The following is a 7,718-nucleotide window of genomic DNA, read 5'->3' on the forward strand; positions in this document are numbered from 1 at the left end:
ATCAGGAGCAGGGAGGACACTCTGAGGGCATCTGCACCCCCCAACCCCATCACTGTAGGGACAGGAGCACTGAGTCCCACCACCTGCCCGAGGCCCAGAGTCTGACTGAGCTGCTGCAGGAGGTGGGAGGGGATGTCCGGGCAGAGGTACGAAGGCTTGAAGGAAGAGGCACCTTCGGGGAAAGGTGGTCCTGGGTCTGCTAGCAGGAGCGAGGAGTGTGCAGTGGGTGATCAGGTACGGGACCAGAGAGAGAGGAGGGTCAGGGCTGGGACACAGAGGGCTGGGGCACTTGCTGGGGATGGGCACAGCCCCTGAGAGATGACAGTGGGACAGTCAACAGCGTGTCTTGAGTCCTCTAGGAGCTCCTCTGCAGCCCAGGGCCACATTGTTTTGAATATTTGGGGGGTCGGAATGGGGGTTGGAGGAGTATGGAAACACCTAGAAACAAGACCGGCTTTACCACGTGACTAAATGGCACTGTGTCTAGAGAGGTCTAAGCTCAAAGTAGAGCGTCACCTGGGGGTGCTCACTGATGCAGGCAAGGAAGGGAAGGACTTGCAGAGGTGGGTTCCAGCAGGTTCCTAACGTATCAGAGGTTTCATTTCTATGTTAATTCATTTTCATTCACTAATATGAACTATGAAGCCTAGAGGTCCAACTCACTTTCTGAGGCTTGCAAGACTGATAGGTAGGCAGAGGTTGAGGAAGGGGCAGGGAGGCAGGCAAGTGACAAGCCCCCTGGGCAGGCCGCTCACACCCTCTGGGATTAGTTGCATCTCGCAGGTGCAGATAACAGCCCATTACTGTCAACATTTCTGCAATCGGCTTCTCTCTCCCAGACCAGCCAGTGAGTTCCTTGAGGAAAGAGAACTGTTTACTTAATTCTGAATCTTTAGTGCTTCACAGAGTGATTTGGACCAAGGAGATTTTTAATAAACGTCTGTTAGGGGCCCCTCCAAGCCCAGAGCCAATGTGGTCCCCATGGATCCTCCTCGCAGTGGGCAGTGACCAGGAGGGGCCAGCCCTGGTCATGGGAACACAGAGCCATCCTCTCTGTGAGCATCTCTCCAGACATGTACATCAGGGGAAATGGGAGTAAAAACTCTAGAGCCATGGAAACCCAACTGATAGAGACAATATAATCATAATAATGGCTTTTGTTGTCCTTTTCATTGACCATAAAGATAACCCATGTTCATTGTGAAAAATTGAGATAATGGAGAAATTCATGATGGAGAAAGTGATATTCACTCATCTGTATACACACTTCTAGTTGTTTTGTCATGAATACTTGTATAAATACAAAATTAGGACTATATATTTTACATACTGTGTATTTTTACAGCCAGTGTATTTCACCTATGTCATAACATAATTATGTTGTAAATAATTTTCATAAGAATGTCATAAGCAGTTTCCCATGAGTTGAAATAGGCTTTGAGAAGAAAGTGAGATACAAATTTTCCATACTAGCTATGTAATGGGTGGAAAAACATGTATTTATACTTCTCTTGTGAGATATTTATGTTGCTTCCATCTTTTTACTGTGTATAACAGTGCCACTGTGACAATCTCTGTCCCCAACTGTTGTAAACCTCTTACTATTTCTTAAGTAATTTGGAGTAAAATGGTGTGTTCATTAAAACAAAAATGTCTGTTAAATTAAAAAAAAATTGTTTTAATTTAAATAATGTTTGTTAAGTTCACAGTACCTTGCCTAACATACATCTGTTAGGATAAGGGACATCAGAATTCTGAAACTCTGGTGACAGTTTGGCAGGATGGGTGGGTTCCCCTGGACAGAGGGGTTTTATTCACTGTTGTGTCCCCTACAACCCTTCCCCCGTTGAGAGAGTGATGCCTGCTTCCACCCTAGAGGACAGGCAACAAAACAACAGCCAACACTCAGGCGGTGCTTTTCTACGTGGCCAATAAATTCTGAGCGCTTTCCATGTATTAACTCATCTAATCTTCACACTAATCCTATGATCACCCCATTCTACCTATGCGGAAACTGAGGCACGGAGAAGCCATTTTATGTGATCCCACAATTAGGAAGTGACGGAGCCAGGATTCGAGCCAAGGCACTAGAGCTCTGCTCTTGACCTCCACACGGCACTGCCTCTATTGCTTGGAAATTCCAACCTTTCCCCCTCCTCTGGTACCCTAAAGCTGGGCAGTCAATTCCATTACAGCCAGAGGTGTAGAGTCACAGGTGGTGGAGGGTAAACTTCAAGTCATCACCTCAAGTCATGAAACGGTACTGGGCCCATCCCCCTGCTCCAAGGCAGCCCTCCCTCCTGTCCTCATCAGCTCCAGCTTTAGGAATTCCCACACCCGAGAGTCAGCCCCAGGTCTTGAAAGGCCAAGGCAGTCTGGCCTCAAAGCAAATGGCCCAGTCGGATGCTCCAGGCATCCTGCAACCCAGGTGGAAGGGTGTTTGCAAGCCTGCAACCACTGTTGGCCACAGTCCTCTCGGCATCTCTGAGGAATGCTTCTTACCTGTGGGCTGTATCTTGCCGCCCTGCTTGGCAAAGTAGAGACCCAAGGAACATGGTCAGACCAGGGGCAGATCTGGCCTATCCCAAGACGGCTCCTTCCTCTGCAACCTGGTAGGACTTACCAGAAACAGTGCATGCCCCTGGAATTCCCAACAAGTGGTCTCCCAGCCTCTGCTTGGATGCTTCTAGGGACAGAGAGCTCACTGCTTCAGAAGGCAGCTGATCCACTGAGTGATACCTGTGACCCAGTGCCTTTTATCCTAAACTCTCTTTCCATGTTTACTTCCCCAGCTACATTTTAAACTCTGTGGAAACAAAGCTCTGGGATGAGGTAATCTTAAAGTCTTGCAAAATCTTTTAGGTAGAATATGCTTAATACATTCTTGCTAATTGAGATCTTATCAAGGGTGAAGAATACAAGACAAGAAAAAATATGATCTAATTTAAATGCCAGGACTAGGATCCCTGGGGGAAGGCGGGCGATGGAATTTCTGCTGGTGGAGAAGGGACTGGGCATGTGCAGAGTGATATTCATGCTACCGCTCACTGAGCACTCGTGTCAGGCCCCTCACGGGAATTCTCTCATGAATCCTTACAATCCCATGGAAAAGGTGTTGTCACCAACTCCATTTTACAGAGAAGGAAACTGAGGCACAGAGAGGTTAAGAAACATGCCCAAGGTGACACAGCTTGCAAACAGCAGAGCTAGGATTTGAATCCAGATTCATGGATTTTGGAGGCTTGGATGTGCAAGATGCCTCCCCAGGGACCCGGGACCCAGCTGATCTCTCCTCCAGGGAAAACATGGATGGTATAAAAAGTCTTTGTTGTGTTTAAAAAAAAAAAAAAAGTAAAAGACAAAAATCCTTGGTAAATTTGAAAAAAATGACTAATGGACAACTCCCCTTCCCCCAAGAAACTGAGACCTCATGAGAGGGAAGCAAAGATCGCATCCTATCCGACGTTGAGGCTCTGAGCTCCTGCAAGTGGGGTCTAAGGGTCAAGTTTGTATCCCAGATACTGGAAACAGAGCCTGGCATGTAGTCAGGAAGTCTCAGGTGAATAATGAGTGAATGTGGGAGGGAGGAACTCAGAAGGAGACAGGAAGATGAGGGGCTGGGCTAGAAGCTTTGAGCACGGAGGAGCGCTGACTGCATCCCAGAGGACCGAGCCCTGTATCCGCCGCTCTGGCTGGATCTGCTTGCTCACACAGCTGCGGCCAGAGCACCGCCATGCCTCGTGTTGACATCACCAGGATGAGACGGACAAGCGTGCAGGAGGACAGAGATGCCGCCTGGCATCGAGAGAGCTTCTCAGGGATTTGGGGCTGGGGTGGACAGCTAGGAGAGGCTTCCCTCGGGAAGAGGCCCGGCCAGATGATCGATCTCTGCATTTGTGTTACTCAGGGCAACCCCAGCAAGAGAAAGGGACAGGTGAGGGGCAGAAAGAGGGGGTAGCAGAGGGAAAGTGGGGACAGGAGAGAGAAGGAAGTGGCTAAGTGGCATCTGCGGTCCCTCTGGAGCCGCCCACCCACCCTGTCCATCCCGTTGAGGAGAGCTGGCGCTGGCTCTCCGGAGCTGGGCACCGACCATCAGAAAGGACGCCGGTCACAGCTCTGGCACAGGAACTGGGGCCCCTGGTGGTCAACACTGCCTTTTGAAGCGGTGGGGAGGTTCGGAGGGTCCCGAGGAGGGGCTGGGTGATGGCAGGGCACATGTGGTGGGGTGGGCACAGTGACTTTCAGCTAACTCACTGGGACCTACTGGTCACCTCTCAGCCATGCCTGTAGGTGAGCGGAGGCTGCTGTTCCCAGTTCCCGGGAACCCAGCAGACAGTAAGGTGGAGACTCCTGTGCCCGCCCACAGCCACCTGGGAGGCAGACGGTATCGTGCAAGCACTGCACTGCTCAGGTAGGCAGACTTGGGTTTGAACTCTGACACTCTCCCTTGCTCTGTGTGGCCCAGCAAGCTACCTTGCCCAGAGTTTCAGGTGCCTCACGGTGAGTGCGGGGACAGCCCCCACCTCAGGGCACCGCCCCCGAGAAGAGGCTCCTCCTCCCCTCCTGCGCCCCTCAGCTGCAGCCTCGTCCTACTGCCTGTATGTGTGTGTGTGTGCGGGGCGGGTCCTTCCCTCCTCCGCCCATAGCACCCTCCTCTCGGGGGCTGCCTTCTCCTATTCGTCTCTCTGAGCCTTTAAAAACAGAGGTCAGTGGCTTCGCCATTCAGAACGAGATCCAGAGTCCCTTCCATGCCCCACAGCACCTCACGTGAGTGCTTCTCAACCCTGGCTATGCGGTTGGGGTCACCTGCAGAGCTTTTAAGAAACTACTGATGCCTAGCCTCACCGCTGGAAAATCCGTGTGAATCACTGGAGCTGGAGCTGGGCGTCCGTACTTCTTAAACGCTCCCTGGCGGATCTAACGCGCAGGACCACTGCTCCACTCCACGTGAGCCAGCCTTCCTGTCACCCCGCCCAGGTGCTGTGCTCCAACCTGGCTGCCTCCTTGTTCATCCTCAAACACCCTCCTTTCAGGACCTCTGCTGGAATACTCTGTCCTTGGGGGTCCACATGGCTCCCCCCTTACAAGTCACTGCTCCCCAATCTTATCAGTGAGGCCCCTGACCATACCGTGTGACAGGCCCCCACCCTCTGCCCTCACATCTCCCCTGACTCTGCTTGCTTCTGTGTCATCACATTTGACCCCTGACGTGTCACATTTATGTGCGTTGTGCTTCCTCCTTCACTAGAATGCAAGCTCTGTGAGAGCAGGGACGTGGCGATCTTACCTCATCCTCACTGCCCAGCACAGTGCCTGGCACACAGTGGGTGCTTGATAAAAATCTGCTGAGAGGAAGGCCGTCAACGCCAGGAGGTCTGAGCTCCCACTGCCGGAGAGCAAGGGTGGGGAGTCTTGCACCTCGGCGTCCTGGCACCCAGCACAGGGCCAGGCTGGGACCAGTTCACGGGGCTGATGATTTGCTCTGGAGACAGGGGCTCAAGGGGTGCTGTGGAGAGTCAAGACTGGAAGCAGGGGTCTAAGCAAAGACGAAGGTGGAAAGGTGGCCCAAAAGGAGCTGAGCTGCTTCGAGGAGGAAGGAAAGGTGGTCTGGCAAGTGTCCCACACCGGGCTGGCCCATGTAGCCTAGCAGGGCAAAGAGAGCGGTGGCCTGTGGGGCATCAGCCCTGACCACTGGGCCCAGACCAGAGGGACAGGGTGACTGAGAGCCCACAGGAAGGGTGGGGCAGGGGAGAGCCAGCCCCAGGTCCCACCAGGGCGGGAGAGGACTGGGGCAGAGCCCAGCATGAGAGCTGCTGTCGCCCTCAAATAGGACCTTTTGTCCGGTAGCTGCAGGGCTGCTGCAAAGCATAAACGACCCCGCCGAGTGGGCCCAGTCGGGGGCCCCAGGCACTCCTGACCCATCCCAGGAGCCCATGGCAAAAGTGAGGCCAGAGGGGGAGATGACTGGCTGGGGGGTTTGCCCAGGGACTCCAGCACAGGGGGCAGGCTGCTGTCTGTGAGAGCCAGCCATAAGGAAGCTGGGGGTGCCCAGGAAACAGAGGGCTCCAGTACACGTGCCCTGTGTGGCGGCAGTCTGGCCACCGGAGAGCCCGACGGCAACCCTCGAAGCCCTTCTGCCCCAGCAGCTCATAACTAGTTACTCCGCCCCTCCAGCTTCCTTCTCCAGAAACATCATTTTTCCTTGAGCACTAACTACATACAAGGGCTGGTAGAAGCCTGACCAGCTGAACACCCCCAAGCTTTCTAGGGCAGAAGCTCAGAGTGCCTTAATGTCTCCACAGAGACCTCCAAAGTCCCCCCACCCAGGTGAGCCTCCCTGGGGAGTGGGCTCTTAAAGGGGCAGAAGCCTCTGTAAACTGGTGGGCGCTGCTATGATACAACGGTGGTCTCTGGTGTCAAGAGGCACTCCAGCAAAGCAGCGTCTGCTCTGGGGCCTTCCCTGCTGTGTGTTTCTCTGGCTCCTGGGGCTCTGCCTGGTCTGCACCTCCCCTCCTCACTCCTTCTCCTCTTTGAAGACCACGGGCTGGAGTGGCAGACAGACCTGGGATTCTAATTTGCTACACGACCCCAGGCAAGTCCTCTAACCCCTGAGAATCTTACTGTCCTCAACTGCAAAGTGGGGAGAAAGGGGCTTGTTGTGAGGATTCAATGAGAGGCATAGTGCCTGGCACACAGTAGGGAGCTTAGCAAACCTTAGGTCTTGGCTAGCCTCCTCCCACATTCAACTAAAAGGCCGGACTCAGAGGCCCACCAATGTGTCTCCTGGCCCCTGCCCTTACTGTCCTCCAGTTTAGCGACTGGCTGCCTTTAAGAGGTGAGGAGGTCTAGGCTGGCAGAATCCATGCTGAGAATCACTCTTTACTTCCATGATCTTGGGGGACATCACCCAACCTCTCAGCATGAGCCTCCTCAATTGTGCCGGCAAACTGGAAGGTTCTTACGGCCAGACATAAGGCCACTGGTCAGGTAAGGCCAGGAGGTTTGGGGCCTGACGTTCTCAGGGTGGTCTTGGGGAGAACAAACCTGGACACTGAAATGGAAAATGCAGCAGGATGCTGAGAACTCTGGGAGATGTGTGTGAAAGGAGGTATGGTCAGACCCAAGGTAAGAGGCCATCTGGGCAGCGGGAAGGGGAGTCAGGTCTGTGCAGTTACTGCTGGGCCAGAGTTATAGGGAGGTTTGTATCCTAGTTCTGCTGCCCTGGCCTTGACCATCCCCCATGTCAACCCTCTCTTGAACTTTGCTCCTTGCCCCCCTAAGTCAGAGAGCCACTTGGTTGGGGGAGCACAGGGTCAGCGACAGTAGCCAGAACCCCAGACCCTTCCCCAGGACTCCTGGCTGGCCCCACCCCTCAGGCACCAGCTTGGGCCACGGCTGGGACCCCAAGCAGAGTCCCAGGCCTCTTCTGCTCCCACCCCAGGTCACCCAGAGCTGACATCCAGCTGTGAATGCAGCAGTATCCGGAATACAGCAGGGAGGGTGCAGGGCACCATGCCCGTAGCCCAGGGTGGGTTCAGGGACACACACAAACCGAACTCTCTCTCCACTTCACGTACACATACAAGCAAGCCCCACTTGCACTCAGAGGCCCGGAGGGGGCCTTCTGTCCTCCATCTTCGGCATCAATCTGTCAAAACCAGCTTTTCAGCATGAGACTGCTCACTCCTTTCTGTACAACATGAATTAAATATATTATC

Source organism: Pseudorca crassidens, chromosome 2 (assembly GCF_039906515.1).
Source record: "Pseudorca crassidens isolate mPseCra1 chromosome 2, mPseCra1.hap1, whole genome shotgun sequence".
Taxonomy (NCBI): Eukaryota; Metazoa; Chordata; class Mammalia; order Artiodactyla; family Delphinidae; genus Pseudorca; species Pseudorca crassidens.